General features: G+C 38.3%; 2 long non-coding RNA genes across 6 annotated transcripts; one reads left to right on the top strand and one right to left on the bottom strand.

The window, feature by feature from the left end:
* Positions 1 to 4,559: 4,559 nt before the first annotated feature.
* Positions 4,560 to 6,698, bottom strand: LOC116802849. Of its 5 annotated transcripts, none has more exons than XR_004363190.1 (7): positions 6,613 to 6,698; positions 6,278 to 6,548; positions 5,825 to 5,850; positions 5,738 to 5,766; positions 5,601 to 5,684; positions 5,000 to 5,547; positions 4,560 to 4,803 (listed from the first exon to the last, which is right to left on the bottom strand). It is a non-coding gene; the product is annotated as an uncharacterized LOC116802849 (long non-coding RNA). The 5 variants fall into 5 exon arrangements; XR_004363187.1 differs by having other exon boundaries at positions 4,560 to 5,267; positions 5,318 to 5,547; XR_004363189.1 differs by having other exon boundaries at positions 4,560 to 5,401; positions 5,465 to 5,547.
* Positions 6,435 to 7,571, top strand: LOC116802851. The gene is made up of 2 exons (XR_004363198.1): positions 6,435 to 6,527; positions 6,588 to 7,571. It is a non-coding gene; the product is annotated as an uncharacterized LOC116802851 (long non-coding RNA).
* Positions 7,572 to 14,590: the final 7,019 nt, after the last annotated feature.

Raw genomic sequence — 14,590 nt, 5'->3', positions numbered from 1 at the left:
CTCGGCAACAACATAAGAATCCAAGCTAAAACAATGGATGCCTACAATGCAATTCAGAATGTTCTCCTTGAGGCAAACATACCACTCCACTCCCACCAGCCAAAGAGTGAAAAAGGCTTCCAAATTGTAATTAGGCATCTCCATCAGTCAACCCCGACCAAATGGATTGAAAGCCAACTACAAGATATCGGTATAGCTACAAAACTTATCAGGGCAATGCAGTTTAGGGACACAAAAAATCCTATGCGCATTCATGAGGTTGAAGTTGTACCCAAGGCTGACGGCAGCCATCTCAAGGTCCTGCTATTAAAATCCCTGGGAGGACAAAGAGTCAAGGTTGAAAGGAAACGGGTATCAAAGGATCCTACGCAATGTCATCGCTGCCAGTGTTTTGGACACACAAGGAATTATTGCAGAAACCCGTTTAAATGCATGAAATGTGGCCAACTGCACGCCACGGTTTCATGCACCAAACCCAAAAACCTTCCTGCTGTTTGTGCAAATTGTAATGGAAGTCACGTAAGCAGCTATAAAGGATGTCCTGCTTTCCAAGAAGCAAAGCAAAGACTATCCATTAACAAAATCCAATCCCTACACTCAAAACCCACGCACCTCCAGACGCCCCGCAATAAACAGCCCTACCCAAAACCCACGCACCTCCAGACGCCCCGCAATAAACAGCCCTACCAAAAACCCACGCACCTACAAACGTCCCGCAATAAACAGCCCTACACACACGCCGCCCCACGCACCGTAAACAACACTAAAATACCTGCTAAAATAAGACAAGTAAAGATTACGCAAAGAAATATATCTATAAGCAAACGCCTAAATAGAATGAAGAATCTGGACAAGAAACTGAGGAAAGAAACAAGCCCGCCGACAACTAGCAAAAAGGTCCTGGCTTCTCTAGAAGAAAGCAGGAAAAACCCTAATAGCGTCCTAAACCCGGCCAACACACATCTCACCCACTTCCGCCCACCCCCAACAGCTGAAGATATCCCTAATTACGGATCCAAGGAGCCTAGTCAGGAGCAATACATTTTAAATCGCATTGAAGGGATGGAAAAGAAGCTAAACAACCTCCTAGAAATCGTCACCAGCCTACTAAATCAAAGAAAATATTGTCCAAAATCTCCAAAAAATCCTTTCCGGGATCCAATCTTTGTGTAAACGCTCTTTCTAGTATCATCAGAAAGTGACGTCTCTTATGGCTCAGACGGGAAACAGGAATATACTTAAAATCGCTTTCTGGAATGCTGGTGGGATTAACAATAAATTAGATGAGCTCAAGCTGTTCATCGTAAATATTGATGCTCACATAGTCATAGTCACTGAAACCAGACTTGACAACAAATCCACCAAACTAGAGCTGCCAGGATTCTTCACATACTTAGCCCAAAATCCTGTCTCTAGCAAGAGAGGAGGAGTCGCCACTATAGTAAACAGCAGTATCCGACATATGGCCTTAAAACCAATTGAAAAAGAATGCATACAGAGTGCACCAATAGTCTTGCTGCCAGACAACAACAGACGCAGCGAAATGATAGTAATAGCATCTGTCTACTGTCCGCCCTCACCAAAGTGGTTGTCCCACCATTTTACTGACGTTCTCAATTTTGCTGAGAAAACTTTGGGAGGACAGTCTAAGTTCATCCTATGTGGCGACTGGAATGCAAAACATAGGCAATGGGGCTGTATACGCGCCTGTCAACGTGGCGCCGCACTCTTCGAAGCAGTTCAAGCTGACTCCTTGGCTGAGATCATTGCTACTGGCTGTGCGACACATTTCCCGCACGACACAAGGAAAAACCCGTCAGCAATAGATTTCTCCATTTGTAAAGGGCTTGGCAGATTTGAAAAAAGAATTTCTTCAAGGGCGGATCTATCCTCAGACCATCTTCCCATATTACTAGAGATAAACCTAGATATAAACACTCTCTCCTTGCAAAAACAAAACCACAATATCCTCAAGAAAAACACTAACATTGAGCTTTTTAAGAAAGTCCTGGAAAGAAAGGTACTATTAAACACTGAGATAAGGGTAGCAGAAGATATAAACGACGCCATAAATATCTTCATGAAAAACATAAAGGACTCGGTTGCGGAATCAACTCCCACCCTAAGAACACCTGAAAACTCCAGAAGAAGGCATGGGCAAGCCAACAGAAAAAGTCATACCCTAGCACTGGACGAAACCACAAGCAGACTGCTGGAGGAAAAACGAACACTAAGCAGAGTTTTTAAAGCTACTAGAACGGACGAGGACAAAGCTAAACTAAAAGCTGCTGAAAATCGACTAAAAAAAGCAATAAAAACCTTGAGAGAAAATAGAATCAATGAGCAAGTCGAAGGAATAGACACAAATAACCCGGACAGAATGAGAAAAATGTGGAAACTGCTAGACGAAGGCAAAAGGACAAATCAGCCTAATTTTCCCCTCAAATTAGAAACCCAAAACGGACCAAAATGGACAAAAACGATAAAGGAGACAACAGAAGCATTTGTCTCCCACTTGGAAGGAAGATTTAAGCCAAATAATAATGTACCTGATTACCACATAAATAGAGTTAATACTGAACTAAGAATAATTAAGGAAAGCATGCAAACCGAACGACATAATCTAAACAAAAACCCACAAAACCAACCCATTACTCTAAATGAATTGAATGACGAAATAAAAAACTTAAAGAACAGTAAAGCACCGGGAAAAGACCTTATAACAAACCAGCTAATAAAAACCCTACCGACTAAAGCTACCCTGTACCTTATCCTAATCTATAACTCCATACTTAGATTAGGATACTACCCTGAAGCCTGGAAGCATGCACAGGTAAAAATGATTCTAAAACCAGGGAAAAGTACAAACGAGCCAAGTTCATATAGGCCGATTAGTCTACTTTCGGGACTCTCAAAAATTTTTGAAAGACTACTCTTAAAAAGACTTTTTAAGGTAGACCTATTCAAAAAAGCTATACCTCTGCACCAATTTGGCTTTAGAAAAGAGCACGGAACTGAGCAGCAAATAGCCAGGGTCACACATTTCATTCTAGAGGCCTTTGAGAAAAAGGAATACTGCTCAGCGGTTTTTCTTGACATAACAGAAGCTTTTGACAGGGTTTGGCATGAAGGACTATTACTTAAGCTAGCTAAGATACTACCTTACAACCTATACATCATTCTGGAGAGCTACCTAACAAATAGAACGTTTGAGGTCAAAGACCAAGCTGGAGAGACCTCGAGAACAGGACAAATAGGCGCAGGTGTGCCACAAGGAAGCAATCTCGGACCACTACTCTACTCAATCTTCTCCTCAGACATGCCTCTTCCACATATCTACCGCCCCTCACCAACAGAAAGAATCATGCTTTCAACATACGCAGACGACACTATGGTCCTTAGCTCAGACATAATACCAACTGCTGCCACAAGGAACAATGAAAACTACCTTAAGTCATTTTCCGACTGGGCAGAAAAATGGGGTATATCAATAAACGCTGCTAAAACTGGACATGTCATCTTCACATTAAAAAACGACTTACCAACAAATCTAAAGACTATGAAGATAAAGGGCCAAACAATAAAGACTGAAAATAAACAATCATACCTTGGCATAATCCTTGACAGCAAGCTAACCCTTAGTTCCCACGTCACAAAGCTGGTGGGCAAATACACTTCAGCCTACAGAAAAATGACATGGGTCTTAAACGGAAGGAGCAAACTCCCTACAAAGACTAAAATGCTGATCCTTAAGTCAGTCCTGTCACCAATATGGCAGTATGCCATAGCAGCCTGGGGTCCCCTTGTTACGGATGCACAGATAAGACGGATTCAAGTTGTGGAAAATAAGAAAGTGAGAGACATATGTAGAGCGGGAAGATATACGAAAAACGAAACTATAAGGGACCGATTTGAAGTCAAAACAGTAGAAGATTTCTACCAACAGACTGTCCACAGGTTCTCAGAAACCATAAAATCACACCCAAATATAGCTGTTCGCAGGATCTTCTCTAGGCACTTTATCCCGAAAAGACTAGAAAGTAGCAGGCAGAGGTACTTGAAAATGACAAGGGACCATATCACCCTAAACCAGACTGGACAAACACTCTCACCTAAACTTCTAAAAATCCCTGATCTAGATGACTGCAGAACCCTAAAAAAGCGAAATGAGAGAGATAAAATAAGGCAAACACATCTAATTGAACTCCCCACCCTGCTGAGACTAGAGGAAGAAGAGGAAGAGCTTAGAAGAATAAAACAACAGGAAGTGATAGAAAGAAGGGAAAGGGAAAGCCAAAAGTGGCCTCCAGATAGATGGGGTGAATCAGAAATCAACCTATATAATAAGCAATATAGAAGGGGCGATCTAACCAGACAGGAAATAATAGAAAGATTTAAAGGACAACCACTAAATGTACAGAGAATAATCTTACCCGACTACGAAGGAGACCAGGAACAAAATTAAAATAAATCAGAGAAAAGCAAAAGACAGAATTAACCAAAACTGGCGGAAGGGGTGGCAAAATATATAAATAGAAAAGAAATAAATAAAAAAAGGCTAAAGGCTCACATACAGGTTATTTTAATAAAGGAAAATGTCTCACATATAAATGGTAAAATCTAACTAATAACACCTACTGGATGATATAGACTGCGCACTCGAATGGCGCTTTCCTGGCGAGATGGAGAACGCATCACTGGTGATCCGTCTCTCATTCCAAACTGATGGATATGTGCCTGAAACAATCTCCGCTTTATGATGGCTCCATTTGCCGCTTTGTCTGGCTCTTCACCACCGCTTTCCTGAAAGAAAGAAAATAATTTATTAGTTTTCCTTCTCTTTCCTAAAATATACAATAAAATTTCATTCCTGAAAACCGGTGTGTTCCTGTAAAAGCAACTGAACTGCGGCGCATGCTTTTCCCTCCTGCTAAAGTAGGGATACCTGCATCAGGACTGAAGGGACCGAATGGCCGATGATTAGCGACACTAAACGTACGGAGATCATGTCTGATGGCAGCCTTGCCTGGGATTAGGCGCCGGAATCACCAACAACATGCAGAGCTTCATCAAGGCGAGTTGCGACACAGGAATCACCTTCTAGCCGAGCGTGATAACGAGTCGGCAACACAAGGAAACAGCAGCAACAATAAAAACAGCGACAGGAACAACAGTGAATGCTTTTGCCACATCCGCCTTCTGGGAATATACGACGACCCGACTTCCTGACAGGCCACCTGGCAATCATTCTCGGACCGGCAAATGAACTGGAAGAAAGGAAAAAGAATGCAATTATAACAATAAACTTAATACTTACCTCCAGATTAATCGCAAACTTTAAGAACCCAAATCCTTGGCATCCCATTTGCGTCGGCCTTAATATTAGCTGCTACAAACGTACCTGAAAAATTAAACAAATTAAACAAATATAAAAGCAATTATAACAACAAACGTAATACTTAACTCCAGATTAACCGCAAACGTAAAGAAATCAAAACCACGTGATCCTAGCAGCGACGGCCTCAATATGAGCTGCAACAAATGTACCTGAAAACAAAAACAAATATTAATGCAATTATAACAACAAACTTAATACTTACCTCCAGATTAATCGCAAACTAAGAACCCAATAAACCACGGCATCACAGCTACGACGGACTCAAAATTAGCTGCTACAAAAGTACCTGATAACAAAAAACAAAAATTTAATGCAATTTAAAACAAACATAATACCCACCTTCAGAATAGCCGACCTGAAAAATATACCTGAAAAACAACAAATAATGCAACTATATAAATAAACAAATACAAACATAATACTTACCTCCAAGAACCGTCCAGCCTAGGCACCTGAAAAATACAAAGGAAAAAAAAAAAAAAAATATACCAGCAGCAACAACAGCAACGACGCAGCCGCCACTGGCAGCAGCAGCAGCGGCAGCGTAATCACCACCAGCAGCGACGCAGGCACCACCAGCAGCGACGCACTTCACCACCAGCAGCGATGCAGTCACCACCAGCAGCAAAAACAGTAGCGACGCGGTCGGCCACCAGCAGCGGCAATAGCAGCGACGCAGCCACCACCAGCAGCGACGCAGGCACCACCAGCAGCGACGCACTTCACCACCAGCAGCGATGCAGTCACCACCAGCAGCAAAAACAGCAGCGACGCGGTCGCCACCAGCAGCGGAAACAGCAGCGACGCAGCCACCACCATCAGCAGCAACAGCAGTGACGTAGTCACCACCAGCAACAACAACAACAGCTACGTACTCACCACCAGCAGCAACAGCGGCGGCGACGCAGCCATCACCATAATGCAACAACAGCAGCGGTCGGTAGCGACAGCAGTAGCAGGGAATGGTTTTTGCCGCAGTCGCATTCCTTGCCAATCGTTTTGCCGTACGACGATTATCCGGTGGACAAATACTTCTTTCTGGATGTCTAATATTATGATTTACTGGACGCTTGCATCAGGTCTGACGGGCCAGATTGGCCGATGCCTGGTACATGATGGCATCTCCGAGGTGACGCGATGAGCAGCGACGCTGAAAGAAATAATAATATTTAGTTGCTGTACCAAATAGGAGAAGGAACTACATCACAATTTACATCAGGAAAGGTAACATATGATTTCTTTTTCCCTTTTCCAATTAGTAGTGAGACCAGCTACCGAGAATGACCTGGAATACCGGCTAACGCGAAGCAGGGTATCGATAACGTTTCTGGCGGGAAAAATGCCAGAACATCGATTACCAGCTAGGCTGCTTTTACCTCCGATTTATCGAAGCCCAGGAGTAGTGAGACCAGCTACTGATAATGACCAATGACATCGGCCAACGCGAAGCGATATATCGGTAACCATTCTGACGGGAAAATCGCCAGAACACCGATTACTAGCCGTGCTTTTTTCCTCCGATTTATCGAAGTCCAATAGCCCGCCTAGGCTTCCCGACCAAAACGGCGCGTCAGTGGTGATTGAAAATCCGGCAGAGGCACCAGTGAAACAGCTAACCAAAGTGAACAAGACGTAACGCAGCATACAAAATGGACGGACATAATGGAGACCAAAGTGAAGGATGGGCAACAGTGCTATCTATCTCCTCGGATGATAGCAACTGCTCGTCGTCGCCGCCATCTGCTAGAGTCTCATCGCTGGAATCCTATGCCACAATATTTTAGCTTTAGAATATACATCCACCTAAAATCTTTCCCCATAATACCACAAATTTTTCTTCTTACTATATTACTTAAACTTAAAACTACTACCTAAACTACTAGTACCTATAAAAATTGTAACTACCATAAGCTAAGGCTAACTTAACGTAAAATCCTAAATCTTAGATTCCAATTTAAATCATGGCGCGTATAACTGCCGCCAAGCAAATCAAAAATTTTCCTCGAAATTGAAATTCTTAAATAGCTCTCATAACCATGGTGCGCACAATCGCCGCCGATCCAAAACTGTAAAATGCCATAAATTGTAACTATATATTTTAAAACAAAATCAGAGTACAATAAAATGACAGCACCAACAGGCGCTGAGAATATTTAAAAAAAAAAAAAAAAAAGTTGCTTTTATTGATGAATACACACATTACTGTGTGACATATCTATTAACATATAAATCAGATGTATTCTCTGTATTTAAAGATTTTATCGCCAAGAGTGAGGCTCATATCAATTTAAAATTAGTTAACCTAGAAAATTTATGACAGCTAGGGATGTTTTGGTGGACAAAATAAACATCTTAAAGTCAAAGTTGAATAAGAAGAAGACTCGAAGGTTCAAACTAAAAGTATTGATGATTCTTCTAATAAAGATAATGTAGAGTCAAATTTTCCAATGATGGAAAATGATGAATCTGTTGATTCTAGAATAAATGTACAACTTAGTGAAAATTCCACATGTCTAAAGAATGCCGATCTAGTTATAGAAACTGGTGATGAAATAAAAAGAAGCCTAATAATAAAAACATAGTAGATTGTAAATGTGTTTTTAGTATTAAACAAGATGAGTTTGGAAACTTAGTAAAGTATTAAGCAAGACTAGTAGCACGAGGTTTTACACAAGAATATATGACTGACTATGTTGAGACATTTGCACCAGTTGCACGAATTTACAGTTTTCGGTTTTTGTTGGTTCTTTCAAAACTGAAAGATGAAATGAAGGTTCCAAGAGGGTTGCCATATTGCGATGAGAATGCAGTATGTAAGCTTAATAAAGCTAAACAAGCTGCAAGATGCTGGTTTGAAGTTTTTGAAAATGTGAAGTTTTGAAGATGTTGGATTTGAAAATCTAAAAGTTTATTGTATTTTAGATAAGTGAAATTTCTCAGATAATATCTATATTTTATTATATGTGGACTATGTAATAATTGCCACTAGTAAACCCGAAACTATGTCTAAATTTAAATCATACCTTCTAATGTCCGTCTGTCCGTATGAACGTCTTGATCTCAGATTCAGAATAGACGCAGGGCAATTTTTGTGTCCCACAAATCTCACAAAGCTGCCACCCCACATAATTTAATTGGTCTTCTAAATTTCTAGGTCCTTGTTCCTCCACTCTCCACATGCATTGCTTGTCCTTCCGTGTAATGTGGGACTGTTGCTGCCCGACACTTCCACATTTTGCTCTTCACTAACTTCTCCGCTCGTTCTCACTCACGATCTCCATCTCCGTACGTTCTGACTCAGTGTTCCCTTCCACGCGCGTTCTACTTATTATTGTTATTACTGACTGACTCAAGCTTCACTTGCGCCGTCCCTTTATAGGCTGCGGAGATCCCGTTATTTCCCCTTTCTCGCACGGCCCGCTTGTGTACAGGTCCAAATAATGTACCGTTAGTTCACTGTGCATATCCAGAGTTCGCACCGTTACCGTTCGACCTCCGTGCCCTTGTCCGGCTGGAGTCGAAGGTCCAGCGCGGTACCGTTAGTTCATTAAATACCGTTTAACCTGAACGCCCTTGACTTTTGCATCGCAGCCGTCTTCGCTGTTGCTAGGCCTCTCCCTCGCATCCAGATTTGCAGGATTCCGAGTCTGTGGGCCAATCACACCCTCTACTATTGATAATAAAAAATATTACGTTGTTTTTATTGATGAATACACACATTACTGTGTGACATATCTATTAACATATAAATCAGATGTATTCTCTGTATTTAAAGATTTTATCGGCAAGATTGAGGCTCATATCAATTTAAAATTAGTTAACCTAGAAAATTTATGACAGCTAGGGATGTTGTGGTGGACAAAATAAACATCTTAAAGTCAAAGTTGAATAAGAAGAAGACTCGAAGGTTCAAAATAAAAGTATTGATGATTCTTCTAATAAAGATAATGTAGAGTCAAATTTTCCAATGATGGAAAATGATGAATCTGTTGATTCTAGAATAAATGTACAACTTAGTGAAAATTCCACATGTCTAAAGAATGCCGATCCAGTTATACAAACTGGTGATGAAATAAACGGTAACAAAAGTGAGAAAGAAATCAGACGCAGTGAAAGAAATAAAGGTAAACCTAAATTATACATTTGATGAAATTTCGTGATGACTGATCTTTTTGGATCAGTTTGGATGGAGTTTGGTGCAGAAGCCTAATAATAAAAACATAGTAGATTGTAAATGTGTTTTTAGTATTAAACAAGATGAGTTTGGAAACTTAGTAAAGTATATAGCAAGACTAGTAGCACGAGGTTTTACACAAGAATATATGACTGACTATGTTGAGACATTTGCACCAGTTGCACGAATTTCCAGTTTTCGGTTTTTGTTGGTTCTTCCAAAACCATAAGATGAAATCTACATGAAGGTTCCAAGAGGGTTGCCAGGTATTGCGATGAGAATGCAGTATGTAAGCTTAATAAAGCTATTTATGGCCTTAAACAAGTTGCAAGATCCTGGTTTGAAGTTTTTGAAAATGTGCTAAAAGATGTTGGATTTGAAAATCTAAAAGTTTATTGTATTTTAGATAAGTTAAATTTATCAGATAATATCTATATTTTATTATATGTGGACGATGTAATAATTGCCACTAGTAAAACCCGAAACTATGTCTAAATTTAAATCATACCTTCTAAATAAATTTAAAATGACTGATTTAAAAGAAGTTCGATATTTTATCTGAATTAAAATTGATAGAAATAAAAGTCAGATATGTCTCAGTCAATCGGCATATATAAAGAATGTGTTGAGAAAGTTTAATATGGAAGACTGTAATGCAGTTAATACACCTCTCCCAAGCAAACTAAACTATGAGGCTCTACAGTCTATAGAATCATGTGAGGTACAATGTAGAAACTTGATTGGTTGTTTGATGTACATCATGTTATGTACTCGCCCAGACTTAAGTACAAAAATAAGTATTTTAGGTCGATATTCGAATAACAACAATAAGGAGTTATGGCTTTGTCTTAAAAGAGTTTTTAGGTATTTAAAAGGAACTGTTGATTTGGGATTGAAATTTGAGAAAAGTTAGTAAATTCTAATTCTAAAAATTAGTAATATTCTTATTGGATATGCTAATTCTGACTGGGCAGGAAAGGAGACAGACAGACGTAGTACTACTGGATATTTATTTAAAAAGTTTGAAAGTTGTTTAATTTCATGGAGCACAATGAAGCAAAAATCTGTTGCAGCTTCATCCACCGTAGCAGAGTACATGGCCTTATTTGAAGGTGTTAGAGAAGCCATATGGCTCAAGTCTTTGTTGGTAAAAATTAAACTAGAACTAACAGGTCCAAAAGGTATATATGAAGATAATGAAGGTTTTATTAATATTGCAAATAACTTGCCATAAGAGAACTAGAATAGACATTAAATATAATTTTACAATAGAACAAATTGAAAATAAACTTACAACTTATACAAGCTAAACAACAACAATATATTTACAACTTGATGATATACTAACTAAGCCATTACCATTTGCAAGATTCATTACATTGAGAAGTGGACTTGGACTCACAGAATGATTTAAAGCATTATATTCTTAGATCAAACTACAGAGGAACCAGACTGAACTGGGACTCGTGATATAATGTATCATTTAATAAAATTTAACTAAGTTTAGTGATAATTTTGAATTTCTTATGAATAATATTAATTTTTAGTTGAAATTGTTTGCAAAACTGAATACCAGAGCAACCAGACTGAACTGGAACTCGTGATATGATATATCATTTAATAAAATTTAACTAAGTTTAGAGACATAAAAAGAAAACAACCAAGTGCCATTTTATCTCATGATAGTCTGACAATATTAAATAATTGTATTTCACAATAATATTTATAGATAACCATAGCTTATTCGCCCAGACACAAAATAGCATTGAAATGGACCAGGGTCAATAGCCGAGTCGATCTGCCCATGTCCGTCTGTCCGTCCGTCCGTCTGTCCGTATGAACGTCTTGATCTCAGATTCAGAATAGACGCAGGTCAATTTTTGTGTCCCATTTTGGCACGCCCATTCTAACGCCCACAAATCTCACAAAGCTGCCACCCCACATAATTTAATTGGTCTTCTAAATTTCCAGGTCCTTGTTCCTCCACTCTCCACATGCATTGCTTGTCCTTCCGTGTAATGCGGGACTCTTGCTGCCCGACACTTCCACATTTTGCTCTTCACTAACTTCTCCGCTCGTTCTCACTCACGATCTCCATCTCCGTACGTTCTGACTCAGTGTTCCCTTCCACGCGTTCTAGTTATTATTGTTATTACTGACTGACTCAAGATTCACTTGCGCCGTCCCTTTATAGGCTGCGGAGATCCCGTTATTTCCCCTTTCTCGCACGGCCCGCTTGGGTACAGGTCCAAATAATGTACCGTTAGTTCACTGTGCATATCCAGAGTCCGCACCGTTACCGTTCGACCTCCGTGCCCTTGTCCGGCTGGAGTCGAAGGTCCAGCGCGGTACCGTTAGTTCATTAAATACCGTTTAACCTGAACGCCCTTGACTTTTGCATCGCAGCCGTCTTCGCTGTTGCTAGGCCTCTCCCTCGCATCCAGATTTGCAGGATTCCGAGTCTGTGGGCCAATCACACCCTCTACTATTAATGATAAAAAATATTACGTTGTTTTTATTGATGAATACACACATTACTGTGTGACATATCTATTAACATATAAATCAGATGTATTCTCTGTATTTAAAGATTTTATCACCAAGAGTGAGGCTCATATCAATTTAAAATTAGTTAACCTAGAAAATTTATGACAGCTAGGGATGTTTTGGTGGACAAAATAAACATCTTAAAGTCAAAGTTGAATAAGAAGAAGACTCGAAGGTTCAAACTAAAAGTATTGATGATTCTTCTAATAAAGATAATGTAGAGTCAAATTTTCCAATGATGGAAAATGATGAATCTGTTGATTCTAGAATAAATGTACAACTTAGTGAAAATTCCACATGTCTAAAGAATGCCGATCTAGTTATAGAAACTGGTGATGAAATAAAAAGAAGCCTAATAATAAAAACATAGTAGATTGTAAATGTGTTTTTAGTATTAAACAAGATGAGTTTGGAAACTTAGTAAAGTATAAAGCAAGACTAGTAGCACGAGGTTTTACACAAGAATATATGACTGACTATGTTGAGACATTTGCACCAGTTGCACGAATTTACAGTTTTCGGTTTTTGTTGGTTCTTTCAAAACTGAAAGATGAAATGAAGGTTCCAAGAGGGTTGCCATATTGCGATGAGAATGCAGTATGTAAGCTTAATAAAGCTAAACAAGCTGCAAGATGCTGGTTTGAAGTTTTTGAAAATGTGCTAAAAGATGTTGGATTTGAAAATCTAAAAGTTTATTGTATTTTAGATAAGTGAAATTTCTCAGATAATATCTATATTTTATTATATGTGGACTATGTAATAATTGCCACTAGTAAACCCGAAACTATGTCTAAATTTAAATCATACCTTCTAAATAAATTTAAAATGACTGATTTAAAAGAAGTTAGATATTTTATCTGAATTAAAATTGATAGAAATAAAAGTCAGATATGTCTCAGTCAATCGGCATATATAAAGAATGTGTTGAGAAAGTTTAATATGGAAGACTGTAATGCAGTTAATACACCTCTCCCAAGCAAACTAAACTATGAGGCTCTACAGTCTATAGAATCATGTGAGGTACAATGTAGAAACTTGATTGGTTGTTTGATGTACATCATGTTATGTACTCGCCCAGACTTAAGTACAAAAATAAGTATTTTAGGTCGATATTCGAATAACAACAATAAGGAGTTATGGCTTTGTCTTAAAAGAGTTTTTAGGTATTTAAAAGGAACTGTTGATTTGGGATTGAAATTTGAGAAAAGTTAGTAAATTCTAATTCTAAAAATTAGTAATTTTCTTATTGGATATGCTAATTTAGATTGGGCAGGAAAGGAGACAGAAAGACGTAGTACTACTGGATATTTATTTAAAAAGTTTGAAAGTTGTTTAATTTCATGGAGCACAATGAAGCAAAAATCTGTTGCATCTTCATCCACCGAAGCCTGGCCTTATTTGAAGGTGTTAGAGAAGCCATATGGCTCAAGTCTTTATTGGTAAAAATTAAACTAGAATTAACAGGTCCAAAAGATATCTATGAAGATAATGGAGGTTGTATTAATATTGCAAATAACTTGCCATAAGAGAACTAGAATAGACATTAAATATAATTTTACAATAGTCAAATTGAAAATAAACTTACAACTAATACAAGCTAAACAAAAAAATATATTTACAACTTGATGATATACTAACTAAGCCATTACCATTTGCAAGATTCATTACATTGAGAAGTGGACTTGGACTCACAGAATGATTTAAAGCATTATATTCTTAGATCAAACTACAGAGGAACCAGACTGAACTGGGACTCGTGATATAATGTATCATTTAATAAAAATTTAACTAAGTTTAGTAATAATTTTGAATTTCTTATGAATATTATTAATTTTTAGTATAAATTGTTTGCAAAACCGAATACCAGAGCAACCAGACTGAACTGGGACTCGTGATATGATGTATCATTTAATAAAATTTACCTAAGTGATATTTTTGAATTTCTTATGAATAATATTAATTTTTAGTTAAAAGTGTTTGCAAAACTGAATTTATGAATTTATATGTAGAGAGATGATGAGTCGCTCAATTGCAGCTAAGCTACATTCTATTTGTAGCTTTGTGGTATGTGGCCTCGTATGTGTAAATATGATCTATGCAGAGTCACTTGATTTATGAAGAGAGTGTGCAGTTGTTCTTACAATAAAGAGACATAAAAAGAAAACAACGAAGTGCCATTTTATCTCATGATAGTCTGACAATATTAAACATTTGTATTTCACAATAATATTTATAGATAACCATAGCTTATTCGCCCAGACACAAAACAGCATTGAAATGGATATGTCTTTGATTGTTAATAACAAGCTAAAATACTTACGTAGTTTTTAATTTGTTAGTCGAATAAATGATCTGTCAATAACAAAGACAAAGATCAACGCTGAAACAACTTTAAAATGAAACACGAACAATTTCGGTGAACGTCTTTATTCCAGGAATGTCAGCTTAAGACTGTACAGAGTTTTGATCGG

This window comes from Drosophila sechellia, unplaced genomic scaffold, assembly GCF_004382195.2.
Source record: "Drosophila sechellia strain sech25 unplaced genomic scaffold, ASM438219v1 U_237, whole genome shotgun sequence".
Lineage (NCBI taxonomy): Eukaryota > Metazoa > Arthropoda > Insecta > Diptera > Drosophilidae > Drosophila > Drosophila sechellia.
Note: the sequence above shows the minus strand (reverse complement) of the source record. Positions and strands in the feature narration are given on the sequence as shown.